The sequence below is a fragment of the Schistocerca gregaria genome, chromosome 5, assembly GCF_023897955.1.
Source record: "Schistocerca gregaria isolate iqSchGreg1 chromosome 5, iqSchGreg1.2, whole genome shotgun sequence".
In the NCBI taxonomy this organism is placed as follows: Eukaryota; Metazoa; Arthropoda; class Insecta; order Orthoptera; family Acrididae; genus Schistocerca; species Schistocerca gregaria.
The window spans coordinates 221,670,332-221,694,524 of NC_064924.1; the positions used below are offsets into that span (position 1 = coordinate 221,670,332).

At 42.9% G+C, this 24,193-nt stretch overlaps 1 protein-coding gene across 1 annotated transcript in view; it reads right to left on the reverse strand.

The window, feature by feature from the left end:
- Positions 1–24,193, reverse strand: part of LOC126273292 (uncharacterized) — a 507,367-nt gene that overhangs the window by 220,061 nt on the left and 263,113 nt on the right. The window lies entirely within an intron of this gene.

A 24,193-nucleotide genomic window follows, 5' to 3' on the forward strand; every position in this document is an offset into this window, starting at 1 on the left:
GCACATAAAAATAAATTAAATTTTCTTACCTCTAAAGCAGCAATGGTGGAACGCGATATATTATGGTCTCTCATAAAAAAATATGAATGCTAGCTACAGGCTCAGCAGTGTGCAATGCTGACCATAAAACTTGAAATGCACGTGAACGTCTTTTGGCCGATAAACGAGAACATTTAAGAGAATCCAACTTCTTTGAAAAATACATGACCTGGACAGAGAGGCGGCATTGATTGTGGTGAATTACATACACTGAGGATTTTAGCAAAATTGTATTGCAAATATATCGTATTTACTAACTGAGTCAAGAACAATGAGATTTATACAGCAAGTATTATCTAACCTTACTAAACCAGCATCAGTGCAAATCATCAAATTACAAAAATGGTTCAAATGGCTCTGAGCACTATGGGACTTAACATCTGAGGTCATCAGTCCTCTAGAACTTAAAACTAACTAAACCTAACTAACCTAAGGACATCCCACACATCCATGCCCGAGGCGGTACTCGAACCTGCGACCGTAGCAGTCGCGCGGTTCCGGACAGAAGCGCCTAGAACCGCTCGGCCACAGTGGCCGGCGTCAAATTACATATAGCTCTGTTAAAAAATCTTAGAAACATTAGAAAAGTGAAGTATCTAAGCAGCCTTTTTATCAAATCAGTTTACTTACTTTCTGGCTTTACTCAACAATTAGAAATTATCAGCCAACTCATCTATACTAACACGCTGGCAAAACAAAAATCATAATTATTTAACATCTTTACCTTGCTTGCATGAAGACTTCTCTTGCATGTTCAACAATATTGACATACCTACATTAATCTAACACTTGGTAGCTTCACGGAGCATACGACAAAAGCTGCCTACTTCATCCTCTTTCACTCGCAGACAGCTACCTACAACTGTGCACCAAGCCCTCCCTTACTGCAACAGTACAGTCTCAGGCCAGAATCTGTATCTTTGGTTCTGCGGTCGTACACAACGATCCGCATTATACAGCATATCAGAGACACACATCGTTTATCATATTCGGGTACCACACACAAATGTGCCCCAGTAGACTCCTTTCAACCTTTACGTGCTCAGAACTGAAAAGAATCACACTCGCAGGAAATCTTGCAAACCCGAGACTCATGGAACATTAAACTATCTTTAATGGAACCCTAAACTACACCTGTTTTCGGTAGAGGGCGAAATATCACTATGATTTAGTGATCGTAAATATACAGCTATATCCAAGAAAGGATCATGCATCTAACCACATATCCAACGTCCAATGTCAAGTACTCCAGTCAAATTGTCATAATGAAGCCTATATATTGTAAAAGGGGGTTTAGAAGATTTTAGTTTTTCAGTTCGGTCATATGATCGGGAAGATTAGAAAATCAAGTTATGCCAACAAAATTTGTACCAGATTAACTTTCTGTAGTAAAAAAGTTAAAATTTCTGACTTTTTTCAGTTTTTTAAAGAATCTCAGATTTGTGCTCCTAACGCTTTGGTATCTATTTTCTTTTTAAAAGAGCACAAACTTCTTTACAAACTTTGAATACTGCAAATTTTTTCTGCCCCATTACTAAGGGCGCTACAGTTCGACAAAAAAAGGATTTTTCAAACTTTATACAGAATAGCAAAATACCAAGTTCTTGAGCACTTTTATTTCAGTATCTGTTTATATGGCACCGCTGACACTACATTATCTACCAACACAGTCAGGTCAGTTTGTGTGAAGGTTTTGCACTCAAGACTAAGATTCGTACATTGTTGGTGGAGGCTTGCATCTAACAGATTTCGTGATATTTTGAAGCTGAAAATGTGTGGATCTATTTTAAATCCGTGTTTCATTTGCAAAACAATGTGATGAGTGAAAAAGAAAGGAGTGAGCACACTAATCGATTGTAGGAACTCTTCTGAAAAGGCTTAGTGAAAGATAGTGTATGAAACATACTACAAGAAGTACGTTAGCCGGAAAATGATAGCAGCTAGCTTTCGAGATCCTAAGGAATCAGCCGGCGTGTCACGTCTGTCGCAGAAAAAAGATCAGTTCAGTTTCAAAGAGGAACGCTTCTTGTGTGCAAAAGGAAATGCTGTTAACTTTTTAATCAAGCAGCTGAAATTTCTATACAACAAACGAAATTTTGTCTACAAAGAAGTGAAATTACAGTTGCAATCTACAGTATTAGAACAAGCTATACGACATAATGTTTCGGTCTGATGTGAGTTGAGCTGTACCTGCAGAAAAACCAGTTTTAAATGTTCTTCATTTGCAAGAACTGCAGTGGAGTCAACTGTGAAAATGGGCGGCAATATTTATGTGAAGAAAGTAAAAAATAAGTAAATTTTACGGAAATTCGAGGAAGCACACGTCAAAACAAACGAACTGAAAGTGGGTGACTCACTCTTGGAAGAAGAGATCGATCTGGGACCCACTCGATCTAATTATCCTGATTCTACTACTCAAAGATTTTTTGGTGACATCGAGGAACTTGCCCTCCCATTGATCGGAAGTGACTCACGTACCTAGTATCTACCTTACGTGTGCCAGAAATTGGATTACACAGTCAGAAGTACTACGCATGAAAAAGTGAGAGTAATAAGTGCTAGAAAATGTTTATACATTGTTAATATCAATAAAGATACCTATGATTCATTTGCATTACATGGTTTCTTACACAAGTATAACTAGAAACGTATTGACTGTTTCAGCACTGCACAACACAGTTAAAGCATCATGTCTTCGAAACGTCGTAACTGTTTCCCATTGCGCCGCGTATGTTTGAAATTTGTCTCAAAGGTGCCTACAACATTCCTGTGTAATGGTGAAGAAGCGTGGCGGCCTGTTACGTCAACCTCCAGCTCGACGACTCTGTAAAAAGCATGGTGTCAACACATGCATAGAAATGGCCACAGTTCAGAAGTTCACGTGGCGTGTAAAGTGGTTTCACAAAAATTCTACCCAGCACCACCGTGGACGTATTACACACTCGGAACGTCGTCACACGCATCTTTTACCTAAATTCCATCCCTTCTTTTGACGCCTCTGCGATGGAGGTCAGAACCACGACGCCCAGCATTCACATTAGGCTGTTTTCTCATGAGTGGCCGAGAAAAATATTTCAGACACACAGCCACTCAGAATAGACACGATAAGGCTTTAAGGGGCGGTGTAAAGCACGTCATTGAAACCACCTCTTCCCTTGGGACGTTCATTCCCACATATCTGAGCAGAATTGTGATTAAATTCTGTGCAAATGTGACATCCACCATACGCCTCACACGAATATATGTGTATCGATCTTTTTTCGCATTGTGAGAGTCCACTTGTACGTGAAGCCCTATTTTGTGATATAATTAATGAAAAATGATCTGAAATGGTTATCATATGTAGAAGAAGTTGTATCTTTGACACTACCGAATCAAAGATGTTGCCTGAGTGGCAGAACCGCTTGTAAGTAGGAGCGCGCGGAGCGCAGTAGCAGTTGTCTTTGCACTCTGTTATACGTAGGATGTAAGACAAATCTAGTGGCTAGCTGTGAGAATTTAGTTTTTGGTCTATAGACACAGCATAATACAGTATTGCCGGCCGGTGTGACCGAGCGGTTCTAAGCGCTTCAGTCTTGAACTGCGTAACCGCTACGGTCGCAGGTTCGAATCCTGCGTCGGGCATGGATGAGTGTGATGTCCTTAGGTTAGTTAGGTTTAAGTAGTTCTCAGTTCTATGGGACTGATGACCTCAGCAGTTAAGTCCCATATTGCTCAGAGCCATTTGAACCATAATACAGTTTTTATAATATAATGTGATGAATCATATCGTTTGTGCTCACACAGGGCCAGTAACTGTTAGGTCATAGTTATTTGCATAAAAGAGTAAAGTATGTATTATTAATTTGTAAGACTATAAGATTATCAGGAACTGAAGTGGTATTGATCGTTAACAAATATTGAGCATTGTTAATGGCAATTAGGGAAGAGTATTGAATTGGTTCAAACGGCTCTGAGCTATGGCACTTATTATCTAAGGTCGTCAGTCCCCTAGAACTTAGAATCATTTAAAAATAACTAACCTAAGGACACCACACACATCCATGCCGAAGCAGGATTCGAACCTGCGATCGCAGCGGTCACGCGGTTCCAGACTGAAGCGCCTAGAACCGCTCGGCCACACAGTATTGAATTGACACTGTAACTCAAAGGAAAGCAAGTGGAAGAAATTTGTAAGGTAATGAAATTTCGTACATTTAGTTTTAAGTATGCAGCAACGCGACACGTGGATTTCGTTCAGTTTTGCAATACTGATCCTTGAATGTAGGAACCAGGCATTTTCCATGAGCTTTAATGTATAGGTTGATTATGTATATCCGATTTGTAATATTTTGTGTGTTTTGTAATCTGAGCTTTAATGTGTAGGTTGATTATGCATATCCGATTTGTAATGTTTTGTGTGTTTTGTAATCCTGATACAGAAAAGTTAAATCTTGGAATATTTTTTATCGAACGATGTCGGACTTTTTCTCGTGTAACAATCCAGGTATTTTTTAAAAATTATGATAGTAAGTTGAGAAGTTCACTGATTTTGGAGTTAATGTAAAATGTTTCATATCAGATTTTGTGAAGGAGAAACTTTATTCTGAATACAATTTTAAAACTGAAGCTTTCGGTGTTAGCATATCCCCTTATCAGAAGCTCATCCTCTTCCGTGTAGTGTTTATTTAAATTCAATGGATATTTTTTAAAAGAAGTCATCTTTCAATTAGAATCAGAAAAATATTAATGTGCCAGAATGAGAAAAGTATTAATGTTTGTGACAGTTTCAATAAGGGCAGCACTGCACAGCGCTGATCCAATACCCAGTATTTTCACTGAACTTTTGCAAGATTATTCAATTATCAGGTAGTCCTTTGATATGAAGGTATTTTAAGGCCGGCATTGTACTTCGCTGTGCCAAGATTGAATACTTTCTATGCCTACTGTGGAGAGAACAGAAAACCAAGATTACATCCGTTGCGGCTTTAGAACTATGGAAAATTTATTTCATTGTTTATTTGTACAGGAAATTTTATCAGTTTACTGCACAGGACCATAGAACTCGGTGGTCACGAGACTGGGTAAATTTCAAAGGGATTGATTTCATTATGAGCATTGGCTATTGGTTTTGCAGAGTAAGTCATTTGCTCAACAACTTATCACAAAGTAAATCTGCGTAAGACAAACATTACGAATTTCCTATTCATTGGCAAACAAACATATGAGGTTTATAAAGGACACATACATTTGTTCATATTCATTAACAAACAAACACCTACAAATTTTTAAAGGACGTTGCACATTTTAAACAACGTTACAGGAGGTGTCGACACATTGCTGTTCGAACCGTCGCCGATTGCGGGTGCGACGTCGCAGGGCGCTACGCTTTACAGAGGAAGGTTGTGGGCACCTGTCACCCACACTTCAAACTCATACATCGCAATGGGAGACAATTGCGGCGTTCCGAAAAAGTCATCCTTTAATTGTGTTGTGCAGTTTAGTTCAGTTTTCTGTCGCTGGTTATTTAATATACATAATAGAATGAGTGAATGAAGTTCTTATAAATATGCATGGGTCAGAGCTGATATGCCCTATTCTTTAACCTTGACTAGTGATGTTCAAATTACTATAAATAGATGGCCACGATTCATCGGACTGCATGTAGAGTAATTTAATACCACAAAATGAAATGTTCATTTCAATAAATAACGTAGCACATTATATATATTGTTGCTGTACAAACACAAACTAGAATGAAAGTTCTCGACAACCAGGTAATTTGTCATTTTGTACAAAACTTGAAAAAAATTATGTTCTTTGACGAACTGTAGCGTCCTTGGTACAGGTTGCGGAAAAAATTGTAGTAATTAATCTTTTAGAAAGGAAACATTTGCTAAAGCTCTAAGTCCACAAGACACTGAGATTTTTTGAAAGAACTGAAAGAAGTCTGGAATTTTCAGAGGTATTTGACTGCAGCTTGTTGGCAAAACTTAGTTTCCCAATCTTTCCGATCAGAAGAAAGCGTTTAAAAAATATAGTCTTCTATCCCAACCATTTACATGATATAGCTACAATTTAAATAAAGTTTTTTGGATGAATAAAGTGCTGTAGCTAGCCTCAGTTTGCATCTTTTCTCTCCTCGGAGCACCTTTGGATGGAATACATTAAGCGCACAATCCAGTTTTGGCATCCAAGTATCCTACCCACTAATCACAAATGCAGCTACTCTGCTACGTCATGGCTCCCCCCACCGCCACCCCCCGACGGAGGTTCGAGTCAACCCTCGGGCATGGGTGTGTGTGTTACCCTAAGCGTAAGTTAGTTTAAATTAAATTAAATGGTGCGTAAGCTTAGCGGCCGATGATTTCAGCAGTTTGGTCCCATAAGACCTTACCACAAATTTCCAATTTCTGCTACGTCATGATATTCAAATCCCAACTTCCATACACCTTCATGCCTTACGCATTCTCTCCCGCCGCAGCTTCAACCAACTCCCACAATCCAACATTGGAGTAAATCCCGAGACATACCTTTCTTTCCAGTCCTTATAATGCTGTGCCTCACATCACTCTTGCGTTTTCCTCCCTCCAACTTCCTCATATGCGGTTTCACGAGGCTCCTTAGTCATACTCACCGTTCCACATTCTTCATGAACAGAATCATTTTCATGTGCCTCCCGCTTCACCATTATCCCCTAATAACGTTAACTTTATCATCAGTGGTTATACTTAATCATATAAAACCTGCTAAAATGTTTGAAAAATTATAAAGATTAGCCCCCAGGTTTGTAAAAAAAATTATTTCTGTTCATTTCTTTTTTATTTTTAAACTTATATTAAATGTAAATTCTTTGGCTGAAGAGCGGCTTTATGCACTGCCAGACTGCCCCTTCGTAATAATCTGAAATAAGGATTAAAGAAGTTGTACTTCATTCTGTTGATGCACTCATATGATGGCCGGAAAGTATATGACCGAAATAACAGGTGAAGAAATGGGGTTTTTGCGGCCGTCAGCCCGAAATCTAAGGGATCGTACTTTGCACCTAGAAAATATGGACATGCAGAACAAAAATTGTTATATAATGTACGATATGGCACCTGATGCCCCAAACTGTTTCCGTTTGCTTCCGCACGGAGTCTCGTAGCTACCAGCAATGTCCAAAGGAAGCTGTCGCGCTACAGTTTTGTCGTCTCGTCGTCGACATTCGGCCCCTTTCGTGCTCAGGTAGCGCCGCGCCACTGGCTGGTTTCTAGGGGCTCTCAGTTCGCGTTGCTCATTTTGCAGCTAGCATTTGCTCCTTTTCATTTCCATAAATGTGTCTCACACTTACACCCACTGAGTGTAATTTTTGCCTAGCTCGTCAGCTGAAAAGTATTGTATCAGCTGAAAATGGTTGATCATCTGCGGTGTCAGACTGATAGTGCACAATGTCACTGAATACTATCTAAACATAAAACGCAGACACATTGATGTGCCGAAGGTTTATAACCACTGCCCAAGGTGGCAATGATTGCCGCCTTTTGGCATTGAGGACAAATGATTCGATAAGGAAAGTATACACTGAGGTGACAAAAATCGTGTGGTAGCGACATGTATATATAGGTATGCAGACTGTGGTAGTTTCGCGTACAAGAGGTATAAAAAGCAGTGCATTGGTGGAGCTACCATTTGTACTCGGGTGATTCATGTGAAAAGGTTTCCGAAGTGATTATGGCCAGGAGATAAAGGACGCTGCCGATTGCCTTCACATAATGACCGAGAGCAGCTGTGTTTGCTTAGAACTGTCATTGCTAATAGACAATCAACACAGCGTGAAATAACCGAAAAAATCTATGTGGTACGTACAATGAACATATCCGTTAGGACAGTATGCGAAATTTGGCGTTAATGAGCTATGGCGGCAATTGACTGTCACCGAGTGCCTTTACTAACAATACGACATCGCCTCTCTTGCGCTAGTGATCATATCGGTTGGACCATAGACGAGTGGAAATCCAGCGCCAGTCTCGATTTCAGTTGGAAAGAGCTAATCATAGGGCTCTACTGCGGTGCAGACCCTACGAAGGGCCCCCATAATAGTGCGGGCTGTGTTTACATGGAATGCACTGGGTCCTCTGGTTCAACAGAACCGATCATACGGAAATGACTCTGTTCGATTACCTGGAGACCATTTGCAACCATCCATGGACTTCATGTTTCAAACCAGCAATTAAATTTTTATAGATATTAATGCGCCATGTTATCGGGTCACAGTTGTCCGTAGTTTGTTCGAAGAATATTGTGGACAATTCAAGGGAATGATTTGACCATGCAGACCATCCGACATGAATCCCATAAAATATTATGGGACTTAATCGAGAGCTCAGTTCGTGCAGAAACTAATGCACCGCCAACACTTTCGCAATTATGGGCGGCTTTTATTTATTTATACGTGTCCAGAACATAACATATTAAATATAACTTATAGTACATAGCATATCATACATAGCATATCATACATAGCATATCACATAGCGTATCATACATACCATATATATTACAAGTATTACAGAGAATATGTGCGTCTTTATATTCCATGTGCTGCCCAGTATTCCGCTGCACAGACTGCCTTATCATTGGCGATAATCAAATCGTTCATGGACACAGGTTCCGACAGTATCCTGCAGTTGAGTAGGTGCTGATGGTCTCGAGGTTCACCACATTCACATAGTTCGTCCCCTGAGATGCATCCCGATTTCTTCATGTTCTCCTTACATCGAGATACGCCAGTTCTAAGTCTATTGAGTACGTTCTATGTTGTGTATGGGATATGATGACCTATAGCAAGTTATTCCTTGGGGTTGTTCCAATATTTCTCTGATGATGAGCTGCGCCAGAGTTGTATCCTATAGTCTGCAGGTGATGTCTGGATTGGTCGCGTTGTCTGGAGAAAACTTTTTCTCGACTTGAGTCTTGGCGTTTGATGTTCGCATCCAAACAGGGGGTGTCTCTGATCTGTCTCCTGTTTCTTTCTTTCCGCTTCAGCTACTGTTCTCCTTCGGATGTCTGGCGGTGCTACGCCCATGAGGTGGTAGATTTTGTCAACAGGAGTTGCCCGCAAGCAGCCGGTTACAATTCGTCCTGTTTCATTTAGGGCAATATTTACCTGTTTGGCATGGCTGGAGTTCTGCCATACAGGTGCTGCAGTTTCATCAGTGGAGAAGCACAAAGCGAGGGCAGATGTGCGGAGGACCTGTGGGTGTGGTCCCCAGTTGTTGCCGGTCAGTCTCCAAATAATGTTGTTCCTAGCACTGACTTTCATTTTTGTATCTGTACAGTGGTCCTTGAAGGTGAGGGACCGGTCCAACTTCACTCCGAGGTATTTTGGGGTGTCACAGTGGGCCAGCTGTTGACCTCTCCAGGTTATTCTCAGTTTCCTCCGTGCCTCTCTGTTCCGTAAGTGAAATGCACACACTTGTGTTTTGGAGGGGTTTGGCTTCAGGTAGTTGCTATCGTAGTAGTTAGATAATGCCTCAAGACTTGTTGTGAGTTTTTCTTCCACCTCCTGAAAGGTTCTTCCTTGCGCTGCAAGTGCTGTGTAATCTGCATAAATGAAAGATCTTGTGAGAGAATTAACAGGCTGGTCATTAGTGTAAATATTAAACAGCAGTGGGGCTAGCACACTTTCTTGGGGAATACCATTTCTCTGTGCCCTCCACCGGCTCCTCTTATTTTGTAGGGTAACAAAGAAACGTCTGTTTTGTAGCAGGCATCTTATAAACTGTGTTAGGTGGAAGTCTTTCGTGATGGCATAGATCTTTGTTAACATTTTCCTGTGATTAATGGTGTCATATGCAGCAGTAAGATCCACAAAGGAGACACCGGTGATCTGCCCGCGTTCATATCCATCCTCTATGTGCTGTGTCAGGTTCAAGATCTGTCCACAACACGACCTCCCGGAGCGGAACCCAGATTGTTCTCTGATCAGTCTTTGATCGACTTGGTCCGAGATGCAATTGACGATCATTCTCTCTCAAACTTTGTATAGATGACACAGGAGTGATATGGGTCGGAAATTGTTGACATCTGTGGGCTGTTTCCCCGGTTTCAGTAAGGCCACAACTTTGGTTTTTCTCCAGATCTTTGGTATTTGCAATGTTGAGACACAGGTGTTAATCATATCTAGAATCCACTTCTTGGTTGCTGGTACAAACATTTTTTTCTGTTCCGTCCTCAAGTCATCTAACCCCGCAGCTTTATTGTTCTTCATTGAGCATATTGCGGTTTCTAATTCTTCCAATGAGAATGGTGTGTCTATATAATTATTCTCCTCAGTAATTCTCTGGATCTTTGGAGTTGCCGATTTTTTATTAACTTTGCCATTCAGCAGTAACTGATGTGCTATCTGGTTAGGTGTTATATCAGAGATGGCCGAGGGAATAGCTGTTGGGTCGTTTCCAAGATTTTTCAGCAATTGCCATGCCTTTCTACTATTTTGTTTCATATCGAGCTGCGTCATAAGATCGCACCATTTTTCTTTCCTTCTAGCTGATATGGCTAGTATAAGTTCTTCACCAAACTGTATTGTTTTTTCAGCAAATGGGTCATCTTCAAAAAGGTGTTCATATTTATTCATAAGTGTTTTTGTATCTTTGTCTAGTACTGGTATGTAAGTTGTTCTACATCCTCGGGGTATATGCCTACAAGAGACAGCTTTCACCAGCTTTATAAAGCTATCATATTTCTCTGGAGAAGGATCTAGTTCAAAGATTTTGGAATCGAGTTCTTCAGTAAATGTATCCCATTGTGCTCGTTTGAAGTTAAATCTTCTCTTGAAGGGGGTATAGCTGGGTTTGATGACTGCTTCTATAGTGCAAATAATTGCTCGGTGTTGTGTCCTTGGAATTGGGTCTCCCATTTCTTTTTTCACTTGGTGGGCAACATTTTCACTTGCAAAGATGTTATCTGGGTTATATTCACGGCCCCACCTTCCACTCTTGAAGGAGTACGGCAGTTTTAGATCATGTATTAACATAAGCCCCTTGCTTTCTACCCAGTTTTCAAGGTCTTCTCCACTTTTGTCTGTTTCTCTGTAGCCTCATGATACACTGTGGCAGTTAAAATCTCCTATGACCAACTTCACTGGTTGTAGATTGAAATTATCAGGTTCTTTGAAACGGAATACATTATTTGGTGGTTTGTACACTGATGTTACTGTATAAGTCTCTGTTGCTACAGTCAGTATTTCTGTGTCGTTATCTACAGTTAAGTCTGCGGACGAGATGTTGAGGCCTGGTTTAGCAAATATTGCACTGCCATATTGTTCGCTGGGTCTCTCAGTGATTAATGTCATTTCATGTATCCTCGGCCTTCTGTCATTCGGACGTCTATGAGTTTCCTGGATGAGCAGGAGATCACAGTTCTTTGTCTTACACATATTGGATAGTAATAATTCTTTCTCTGCTGATATTCCTTCTAAATTTATGGAGATTGTTGTAACAGCTGGCTTTGAAAAAAGCCTTTTTGATTTATAATTTCGTGTAATGTTCTGGTGGTGGAAGGATCTGCCACTGGAATTACTCCCAGCGTTGCCCAGGGTACGCCCGATCGCTGATGATGACATGTCGTGTCGTATATGGGCGGCTATAGAGACAGAATGGTCCAGTATTTCAGCAGGTGACGGCCAACAATTTGAGTCCATGCCTCGTCGAGTTGCTGCGCCACGCCGGGGAAAAGGAAGCACGACACGACATTGGAAGGTATCGCATGACTTTTGTGACATCAGTGTGCAAGCGGAGCGTGACCAATAGGGAATTAGTCAAGCACTGATAAGGGCCGCAAATTGAAATAATCTACTGACGTCAGCGACCTTGACACAGAGATTGTTATGGTTCAGCACCTGTGAAATAGCATCTCGGAAATGGCAAACCTGGTCGGCTATTCGTCTCCTATTGTTTTGGCGATCTGTGAAAAGTGTTTAAAAACGGTGAACCCCCGCCACATCGCAGAAAGCAAGTCATTCTCAATGGAGAGAAGTCTTCCGTAGTAAGAGTGATTTCAGGTGTACCGCAGGGGAGTGTCGTAGGACCGTTGCTACTCACAATATATATAAATGACCTTGTGGATAACATCGGAAGTTCACTGAGGCTATTTGCGGATGATGCTATAGTACATCGAGAGGTTGTAACAATGGAAAACTGTAGTGAAATGCAGCAGGATCTGCAACGAGTTGACGCATGGTGCAGGGAATGGCAATTGATTCTCGATGAAGACAAGTGTAATGTGCTGCGAATACATAGAAAGAAATATACCTTTATAATTTAGCTACAATGTAGCAGGTCAGCAACTGGAAGCAGTTAATTCCATAAATTATCTGCGAGTAGGCATTAGTAGTAATTTAAAATGGAATGAACATATAACATTAATCGTCGGTAAAGGAGATGCCAGACTGAGATTCATTGGAAGAATCCTAAGGACATGCAGTCCGAAAACAAAGGAAGTAGTACACTTGTTCGCCCACTGCTTGAATACTGCTCACCGGTGTGGCATACGTACCAGATAGGGTTGATAGAAGAGATGAAGATCCGACGGAGAGCAGCGCGCTTCGTTACAGGATCATTTAGCAATCACGAAAGCGTTACGGAGATGATAGATAAAGTCTAGTGGAAGACTCTCCTAGAGAGACGCTCAGTAGCTCGGTACGGGCTTTTGTTGAAGTTTTGAGAACATACCTTCACCGAGGAATCAAGCAGTCTGTTGCTCCGTCCTATGTATAACTCGCGAAGAGAACATGAGTATAAAATCAGAGAGATTAGAGCCCACACAGGGGCATACCGTTAATCTTTCTTTCCACGAACAATACGAGACTGGAATAGAAGGGAGAACCGATGGCGGTGCTCAAGGTATCGTCCGCCATATACCTTCAGGTGACTTGCGGAGTATGGATGCAGATGTAGAAGTAGATGTAGAAAAAGGAAGTCAAATGCATTTCCGCTCAGGAACGAAGGCTACGTGGTGGTCTGTGGCGGGTCAGACGGCCGAGTGCAATGCTCGAGAGTGCAAGGTGTTTAGGGGCACAACGATCACAGCAAGTAGCTGAGCATGCGACTCTGCAGTAGACGATCCCTACCTCTTTCCGTCCTGTCGACATCGACAAATAACGATCGCACTTGTCATAGGGTCATTGAGATTGCATCGTGGATCAATGGAAACGTGTCCGATGAAACATTCGTTATACCAAGTCGATTGTCGAATCCGGTTATGCCGACATCCAGACTAAAGGCAGCTGGACATTTAACAGGCCACGGACGCAAGCCGGTGTGCGCAGTATTAAGCAAGGGGGGAAATTCACCTGGGTTTCCCTGCTACATATGGTACTAATCCTCATTACCAATACTGCTATGGACCACGGGAACATTATTAACAGCACCTGCATCCCTTCACTCTTGAAGTCTTTCCAAATGGCGTCGTCTACTTCCAGCAGGATAACAGCCATGTCACAGGACCCGAACTCTCGTTGTTCTCTTGACCGCCAAATTCCCGGTCAGCACGTGACGAAAGGCATTTGGGACGCTATAACGCGCCATTGCCTGCACTATGAGACAATAGAGATAGCTAACAAGATTGTTTCTTGTAGACCCAGTGGCACACACGGTTTTGTAAGCAATAGTTGCAAAATTACTTAAAACAAATTTTACGCAACAGAAACTATCGACTTCTGACTTGTTTGCAAACTGTAGCGACACTATATCGATTTGAAGGTAACAATCAAAAACAGACTCTAGTTTTGCGCAAAAGAAGAAAGCAGAAAACGGTCTCTTGTTTTTGAGACAGGGGTTGGGTAACGCTTTAATGAAAGGAAGTAGGGAGTGTAAAGCAGTGTTACGCAGTGTACATATTACACTGTATTGAATGAAACAAATTCCATAAATCAACTTCAAAAGGTACTGAATGAACATTTTGTTTAATGCTTTACAGTACAATTGCTGAAAGTTATAAATTATTTTAGAATGAGAAGCTCATATGAATCATATCAAAACCAGTACAGTGGTTATAAGAATCATTCTAATGGAGCACAAAAAGTCTCTTTTATCTTACTCTTTAGTCTCACTAGATTACGCAGAAGTCATTGAATATGCTTGGCAAGTGACTGATTAAATGTGTATCATTTCATCTGAGTCCTTTTTGCACCAATATCTTTGTAGTGATTTCTGAGATAGTAGGAGCTTTATATTTTGTACAGTTTATTTTTTGAGGTAAAATAAATACTACTGTCTACGAAGTAACCACTGTATTTGTTTAAACAGTACATCTATTGTCAAAGAATTGTCTTTGTCTAGAGGTCTCTGCAAGGAGGTCTAGGATTAATACCAAATATAAATATTAGAGCGCCTTTCTCTGTTCTGTAAATGTTATTTCTGTAACTGCAGTTTCTCAAAAAGTACTTCCATAACTACAAGGTGTAGAAAAATTTCCGCTACCAGTCACAATAAAAGGTTATTTATTTGTCACACGACCGGTTTCGGGCTTGCGCCCATCCTCAGGTGTTTATACCTTCATGTACATGTTTATATTGCTGGAGATCACTGTATAAATGAAAAAAAATTATTTGCTGGTGACTAAACAGATAAAAGTGGGACAATTGTAAGTGACAAGGCAGCATTTGCCTAAAATATATCTGTACTTACATAAAGATGAAGCATTATAATTATAATTACTCTGTGGCAACAGTTTTTCAAATTAGTTGCACATTTATTATCATGTTCACGTCCATATTTCAGTTTTATAAAGTTTAGCTGCATATTTCACTATTACGATGTGCACTCGTGAAATACACTGTGCTTGCATACAAACATGTGGGCTATGGTCAAAGAACTTAGACGTAGCAGGTGTAAAGATGTTGCTCATACAGAGACGTGTAGGTTATGATCAAAGAACTTAGGCGCAGGAAGTGCAAGGGTGCTGCACTTATAGAAACTTAAAAAACTACTATAGACTGCGAAGTTTTTTGACACACATAATGAAATTTTTTGATCCAGATTTTTTTCAAAGAGCTTAGATCTAGGAAGTACAATGATATTATATATATGAAATTACTAAACGCTATTACAAGGTACAAAATGACAGCTAGAACTGTTTTGAGCCTCACTGTTGTCAGAGAACTTAGAGCTAGGAAGTACAATGATTTTACACACATGAAATTTTGAAAGCTATTACAAATTATACATTGAAATTACAGCTTGTGTTTACAATATGACTATTACAAATTACGATAATGACACTTGAACTGTTGTATGACTGCTACTTCGAATTTCCATAGAATATTGCTTTGTTATTATATCAGAGTATAATTAGTTTTTGTTTCAGAATATTTCATGAATTATGTGAAGATAAAATTTGTTTGCTAGCTCCACCTGTTTGTTAAGAATAAGGTCTGGTGAGTTAGAGCTTGAATTTTATTACATGAATAGATTTTACTTATAGTTTCCGCTTGAGTATTGGCATTTCTCAACTTTATGTATCAAATCTTACGTAAGTAGGATGATAATTTGTTGCGTATTATCAACACACTGATAGGGTAAAATACGTATCAGCAACTTACCAAAGTATACCAAATGTTTACTGAGTAATACGACGAGCTTAAATTAAAAGAATTTTTCTGTACTCTATCTAAGTGATTCTTAGAACTAATGTACTGATTTTGATATTTACCAACAAGCCGAGTCTAGTGTGAAAGGCGCAAATCCTAACACTTCCCAAGTTTTATCATCAACACCTGGAGCATCCGCTAGTTCATTCTAAATAACGCAGCTGAAATGAAAACTGTTTTAGAAACACTAGCGACTAGTAAGCAGTTTACACAGAGTACGTAAAGCGTGGGTATTCGGGCACTTAACTTGTGTGGCACTCGGTCGTAAAACTGGTGGAGCGAGCGGAGCGTCGTGTGGGTACCCACGTACCCCCACCAGCACCTCCTCCTCCCCCGCTCCATGCCGCTGCCCACGCAGCCACGCTCGCCATCTTGCGCCGAAGCAATAACAGCCGGCACTAAACACTAAAGCCCCGGACTCGGGTTTATACACGCTATCTCAGGGCCGGAATGTAATTAAGATAAACATCATTTAAATGAAGGTAATTAAAGCGCCGGCTATTGATCGCTCCCGGCCTGCATCCCTGGAGGTGCTACCTGACCCTTGCGAGCCGGCTGCAGGTTCGAGACCCGACAATCCCCACAGCTCTCTGTCACCGGTAATGCGTTCCGCTGTGCCCTAGAGCGAGAGAGAGGGTGCCTGCCTTTGTTATGCTCCGCACTAAGTAATCATCGAAAATTTTATTTTACGTTCTCAGAAGCAAATGGCAATAGGCTTAGAGCAATTACATCTTATCATAAATTCCACTAAAATATATATTAAAACTTATTACAGTAATTGATAAAGTGGAGCATTCTAAGTTACGAGGGCTGCATAAAACTTTTCCTCTTGCCAGAGGAGGAATGCCTTTTACTTGATAAAAATTACACCTGTTTTACTACAACACCTTATCAGTGAGGAAATTCCGTCCACAAAGCTAGAACATAAAAGCAACTTCATGTGCCATAAGCAATGTTACACTGGCCATTAAAATTGCTACACCAAGAAGAAATGCAGATGACAAACGGGTATTCATTGAACAAATGTATTATACTAGAACTGACATGTGATTACTTTTTCACGCAATTTGGGTGCATAGATCCTGAGAAATCAGTACCTAGAACAACAACCTCTGGCAATAATAACGGCCTTGATACGCCTGGGCATTGAGTCAAACAGAGCTTGGATGGAGTGTAAGGTACAGCTGCCCATGCAGCTTCAACACGATACCATAGTTCATCAAGAGTAGTGACTGGCGCATTGTGACTAGCCAGTTGCTCGGCCACCATTGACCACACCTTTTCAGTTGGTGAGAGATCTACAGAATGTGCTGGCCAGGGTAGCAGTAGAACATTTTCTGTATCCAGAAAGGCCCGTACAGGACCTGCAACATGCGGTCGTGCACTACCTCGCTGAAACGTAGGGTTTCGCACGGATCGAATGAAGAGTAGAGCCACGGGTCGTAACACATCTGAAACGTAACGTCCACTGTTCAAAGTGCGGTCAGTGCGAGCAAGAGGTGACCGAGACGTGTAACCAATGGCACTCCATACTATCATGCCGGGTGATACGCCAGTATCGCGATGACGAATACACGCTTCCAATGTGCATTCACCTCGATGTCGCCAAACACGGGTGCGACCATCGTGATGCTTTAAACACAACCTGGATTCAACCAAAAAAATGACGTTTTGCCATTCGTGCACCCAGGTTCGTCGTTGAGTACACCATCACAGGCGCTCCTGTCTGTGATGCAGCGTCAAGGGTAACCGCAGCCATGGTCTCCGAGCTGATAGTCCATGCTGCAGCAAACGTCGTCGAACTGTTCGTGCAGATGGTTTCTGTCTTGCAAACGTCTCCATCTGTTGACTCCGGGATCGGGACGTGGCTGCACGATTCGTTGCAGCCACGCGGATAAAATGCCTGTCATCTCCACTGCTAGTGATAAGAGGCCGTTGGGATCCAGCACGGCGTTCCGTATTACCCTCCTGGACCCACCGATTCCATATTCTGATAACAGTCAGTGGATCTCGACCAACGCGAGCAGCAATGTCGCGATACGGTAAACCGCAATCGCGATAGGCTACAATCCGACCTTTATCAAAGTCGGAAACGTGATGTTACGCATTTGTCCTCCTTACACGAGGCATCACAATAACGTTTTATCAGGCAACGCCGGTCAACTGCTGTTTATGTATGCAAACTTTCCTCATGTCAGCACGATGTAGGTGTCGTCACCGGCGCCAGCCTTGTGTGAATAATCTGAAAAGCTAATCATTTGCATATCACAGCATCTTCTCGGTTAAATTCCGCGTCTGTAGCACGTCATCTTCGTGGTGTAGCAATTTTAATGGCCAGTAGTGTATAAGACCAAAACTTTTGACAGCATATATAAATGTCCCAGTGGATAACCTAAGTTCTGTGAGGTACCTCGCGGCTGATTCTGCTTTAGACAGAAAAGTAGCAAAGCTAGAGAACTGTAGTGAAAAGCAAGAAGTCTTGAATAGGATCTCGATGCTTTGTTCAGGTGCAGCACCTCCCCCTTTTTACTGTGCTTCTACCATCTGATGTGACTGATCTAATTCCAGTAGCATATTTTCCTCAAGGCGCAATGCTAATTAAAAAATTGCGCAACTGATTTTGGACAACACGATCTCATGTAAGGGGTTCTAAGCACCGTGTCCCCAATGAGGGCTCTCGGAATTTTCTGTAACTCTTTTTTGTGAGATGGGATTTACTAGCTATGAAAGCAAAGACACAGAATACAGTATCAAAAATGTATTTCATAAACAACATTGAAGTTTGCACTTATTATTCACAATCAGTGAAATAATACACTATAAGACCAAACAAGCGACTTCTAATCAAGCTGCGGGCCTACGGGGTATCGTCTCAGTTGTGCGACTGAATTCGTGATTTCCTGTCAGGAAGGTCGCAGTTCGTAGTAATAGACGGCAAATCATCGAGTACATCTGAAGTGATATCAGGTGTTCCCCAGGGAAGCGTCCTGGGACCTCTGCCATTCCTGATCTATATAAATGACCTGGGTGACAATCTGGGCAGTTCTCTTAGGTTGTTCGCAGATGATGCTGCAATTTACCGTCTAGCAAGGTGATCCGAAGACCAGTATCAGTTGCAACGCGATTTAGAAAATACTGCTGTATGGTGTGGCAGGTGGCAGTTGACGCTAAATAACGAAAAGAGTTAGGTGATCCACATGAGTTCCAGAAGAAATCCGTTGGAATTCGATTACTCGATAAATAGTACAATTGTCAAGGCTGTCAATTCAACTAAGTACCTGGGTGTTAAAATTACGAAGACCACATCGATGATATTGTGGGGAAGGCGAGCCAAAGGTTGCGTTTCATTAGCAGGACACTTAGAAGGTGCAACAAGTCCACTAGAGAGACAGATTACACTACACTCGTTCGTCCCATGTTAGAAAATTGCTGCGCGGTGTGGGATCGTTACCAGGTGGGATTGACGGAGGATATCGAAAGGGTGCAAAAAAGGGCAGCTCGTTTTGTGTTATCACGTAATAGGGGAGAGAGTGTGGCAGATATGATACGCGAGTTGGGATGGAAGTCATTAAAGCAAAGACGTTTTTCGTCGCAGCGAGATCTACATTCCTGGAAATGGAAAAAAGAACACATTGACACAGGTGTGTCAGACCCACCATACTTGCTCCGGACACTGCGAGAGGGCTGTACAAGCAATGATCACACGCACGGCACAGCGGACACACCAGGAACAGCGGTGTTGGCCGTCGAATGGCGCTAGCTGCGCAGCATTTGTGCACCGCCGCCGTCAGTGTCAGCCAGTTTGCCGTGGCATACGGAGCTCCATCGCAGTCTTTAACACTGGTAGCATGCCGCGACAGCGTGGACGTGAACCGTATGTGCAGTTGACGGACTTTGAGCGAGGGCGTATAGTGGGCATGCGGGAGGCCGGGTGGACGTACCGCCGAATTGCTCAACACGTGGGGCGTGAGGTCTCCACAGTACATCGATGTTGTCGCCAGTGGTCGGCGGAAGGTGCATGTGCCCGTCGACCTGGGACCGGACCACAGCGACGCACGGATGCACGCCAAGACCGTAGGATCCTACGCAGTGCCGTAGGGGATCGCACCGCCTCTTCCCAGCAAATTAGGGACACTGTTGCTCCTGGGGTATCGGCGAGGACCATTCGCAACCGTCTCCACGAAGCTGGGCTACGGTCCCGCACACCGTTAGGCCGTCTTCCGCTCACGCCCCAACATCGTGGAGCCCGCCTCCAGTGGTGTCGCGACAGGCGTGAATGGAGGGACGAATGGAGACGTGTCGTCTTCAGCGATGAGAGTCGCTTCTGCCTTGGTGCCAATGATGGTCATATGCGTGTTAATGCCGTGCAGGTGAGCGCCACAATCAGGACTGCATACGACCAAGGCACACAGGGCCAACACCTGGCATCATGGTGTGGGGAGCAATCTCCTACACTGGCCGTACACCTCTGGTGATCGTCGAGGGGACACTGAATAGTGCACGGTACATCCAAATCGTCATCGAACCCATTGTTCTACCATTCCTAGACCGGCAAGGGAACTTGCTGTTCCAACAGGACAATGCACGTCCGCATGTATCCCGTGCCACCCAACGTGCTCTAGAACCTGTAAGTCAACTACCCTGGCCAGCAAGATCTCCGGATCTGTCCCCCATTGAGCATGTTTGGGACTGGATGAAGCGTCGTCTCACGCGGTCTGCACGTCCAGCATGAACGCTGGTCCAACTGAGGCGCCAGGTGGAAATGGCATGGCAAGCCGTTCCACAGGACTACATCCAGCATCTCTACGATCGTCTCCATGAGAGAATAGCAGCCTGCATTGCTGCGAAAGGTGGATATACACTGTACTAGTGCCGACATTGTGCATGCTCTGTAGCCTGTGTCTATGTGCCTGTGGTTCTGTCAGTGTGATCATGTGATGTATCTGACCCCAGGAATGTGTCAATAAAGTTTCCCCTTCCTGGGACAATGAATTCACGGTGTTCGTATTTCAATTTCCAGGAGTGTATTTAGGAAATTTCAGTCACCAACTTTCTCTTCCGAGTGCGAAAATATTTTGTTGAACCCAACCTACATAGGTAGGAATGATCATCAAAATAAAATAAGAGAAATCAGAGCTCGAACAGAAAGGTTTAGGTGTTCCTTTTTACCGCGCGCTGTTCGGGAGTGGAATGTTAGAAAGATAGTATGATGGTTCGATGAACCCTCTGCCAAGCACTTAAATGTGAATTGCAGATTAATCATGTAGATGTAGATGTAGATGTAGATGTAGCAGAAAACTACACTGCACGAAGGAATAATGGGGGCTCAGTTCGAAGCGAGGCACGTTACTGGTGACAACCGTACTCCAGTCGATGAGATTCCAGGCCGAAGACATGTCTGGAGACGTCCTGGACAGCGGTGGGACACCAACCCGACTGTAGTCCGCCACAGGGGCCAACAACCAGGATTGTCTGAGGTGCGACTTCATTTCATAGGAGGATATTTTGGTTGTCATTCATAGCACTCTTATAGCACGGCGGTTCGTCGACGATATTATACGTCGCCCGCATCTCGTGGTCGTGCGGTAGCGTTCTCGGTTCCCGCGTCCGGGTTCCCGGGTTCGACTCCCGGCGGGGTCCGGGATTTTCTCTGCCTCGTGATGGCTGGGTGTTGTGTGTTGTCCTCAGGTTAGTTAGGTTTAAGTAGTTCTAGGTTCTAGGGGACTGACGACCATAGATGTTAAGTCCTATAGTGCTCAGAGCCATTATTATACGTCCCGCTTTGTTGCCCTTCGTTTCAAGCCATCTTGGGCTTACATTTCAGCTAGATAATGCCGGCCCACATGCGGCGAGAGTTTCCTTTATTGTTTTCGTGCTTTCTGAGCCCTCCCTTGGCCAGTAAGGTCGCGCGGATCTCTCTGGAACATTTTGGGCAGGGCCCTCCAAGCAGATTTGAATTTTCACGATCTAACGCGCCAATCGGCCAGATTCTGGCACGATAACCCTCAGCAGGACATCGAACAACTCTGTCAATCAATGCCACGCCAAGTAACTGCTTGCATAAGGGCCGGAGATGGATCAATGTGTTACTGACTTGCTCAATTTGTGAATATCTTTCTCTTGAATAAATCATCCTATTCTTCTGTAATTGTAATCATTTGCTTCCTGCACATGTACATCACATTTACCGGTTTCCATCCCATTCGGATAATTCGTTCGCCGTGAGTCGGTTTTTTAATTTTACTTGGTTCAAATGGCTCTGAGCACTATGCGACATGACTTCTGAGGTTATCAGTCGCCTAGAACTTAGAACTAATTAAACTTAACTAACCTAAGGACATCACACACATCCATGGAAGCCGAGGCACGATTCAAACATGCGACCGTAGCGGTCGCTCGGTTCGAGACTGTAGCGCCTACAACCGCACGGCCACTACAGGCCGGCCTAATTTTATTTATTTAAATTATTTTCTTCTCCTTAGAGCGTATAAGACAAGTTACATTAATAATCGTCGCCAGCGTTTGGCAAGGCCCGGAGGTGAATATGGACGTAAATCAGGTTGTAATGAAATCCTGTCGTACTTAAATAAGTGTGAAGTCGTATGTTAGATATGAAATGATTGCATGGAAAGGAATTAACAGCAAATGAAGACAATTTTGATAGTGAAGCTGAGCAACCATTCCGGACGCCGCCACTTTCATTGAAACGAAAGAACTAGCGTCCCTATCTGTCCTTGATGTGCTGCTGCAGCGATGTAATCTTACCATGGATGACCTGTGCTGGCTGGTGTCAGACCGTCATAACTTGGCATGGCCCACCGTCACTGCCGGTCGTATGTACGCTCTGATGACGTCCACCGACTCCGAATGTTGCTTAGATATCCTGATCCTGCGTCTCGGTGCTTCTTACTTATTCGCCCGCTCGAATGCCAATTTTTCAAAGCACTTTTTCAAGGGGCTTTAACACCTAGCGTTTGTAGACTTAGAAAAAGGTTTTGACAATGTTAAGTGGAATACTATGTCTCGAATTCTAAAGGTCGCAGGGGTAAAATACAGAGAGCGAAAGGCTATTTACAGTTTGTACAGAAACCAGATGGCAGCTATAAGAGTCGAGGGACATGAAACGGAAGCAGTGGTTGGGAAGGGAGTGAAACAGGGTTGTAGCCTCTCCCGATGTTATTCAATCTGTATATTGAGCAAGCAGTGAAGGAAACAAAAGAAAAATTCGGAGTAGGTATTAAAATCCAAGGAGAAGAAATAAAAACTTTGAGGTTCGCCGATGACATTGTAATTCTGTCAGAGACAGCAAAGGACTTGGAAGAGCAGTTGAACGGAATGGACAGTGTCTTGAAAGGAGGATATAAGATAGACATCAACAAAAGCAAAACCAGGATAACGTAACGTAGTCGAATTAATTTGTGTGATGCTGAGGGAATTAGATTAAAGTAGTAAAGTAGTAAAGTAGTAAAGGAGTTTTGCTATTTGGGGAGCAAAATAACTGATGATGGTCGACGTAGAGAGGATATAAAATGTAGACTGGCAGTGGCAAGGAAAGCGTTTCTGAAGAAGAGGAATTTGTTAACATAGAGTATAGATTTTAGTGTCAGGAAGTCGTTTCTGAAAATATTTATATGGAGTGTAGCCATGTATGGAAGTGAAACAGGGACGATAAATAGTTTGGAGAAGAAGAGAATAGAAGCTTACGAAATGCGGTGCTACAGAAGAATGCTGAAGATTAGATGGGTAGATCACATAACTAAAGAGGAGGTATTGAATAGAATTGGGGAGAAGAGGAGTTTGTGGCACAACTTGACAAGAAGAAGGGACCGGTTGGTAGGACATGTTCTTCGCCATCAGGGCATCACAAATTTATCATTGGAGGGCAGCGTGGAGGGTAAAAATCGTAGAGGGAGACCAAGAGATGAATACACTAAGCAGATTCAGAAGGACGTAGGTTGCAGTAGGTACTGGGGGATGAAGCAGCTTGCACGGGATAGAGTAACATGGAGAGTTGCATCAAATCAGTCTCTGGACTGAAGACCACAACACAAACAACATTGTAAAAGTGCTTATTTCACTGGATTTCCCCTTTTGCAGTCATATCTTCGTTGCGGTAATCCCCTGTACCTGTGTGCTCTTCTTAGATACTTTTGTTACTGCCTTACGTGCCCGCAGCACCGCCGGGCGGCATCCAACGTCTCGGCGAGCAATGGTCATAATGTTCTGGCTTATCAGAGCATGTACCTGTGGCGTCACGAGCTGAGTGCAGAACCCTGTTCACTACCGCCGGACAGTGTGGCCGAGCGGTTCTAGGCGCTTCAGTCTGGAACCGCCAGACCGCTACGGTCGCAGGTTCAAATCCTGCCTCGGGCATAGATGTGTGTGATGTCCTTAGGTTAGTTAGGTTTAAGTAGTTCTAGGAGACTGATGACCTCATATGTTTACTCCCATAGTGCTCAGAGCCATTTGAACAATTTGAACCTGTTCATTATCGCTTTGTTCCTGCCCTTGCTGCCTGCAGCGGCCGTTCACTGCAACACGAGA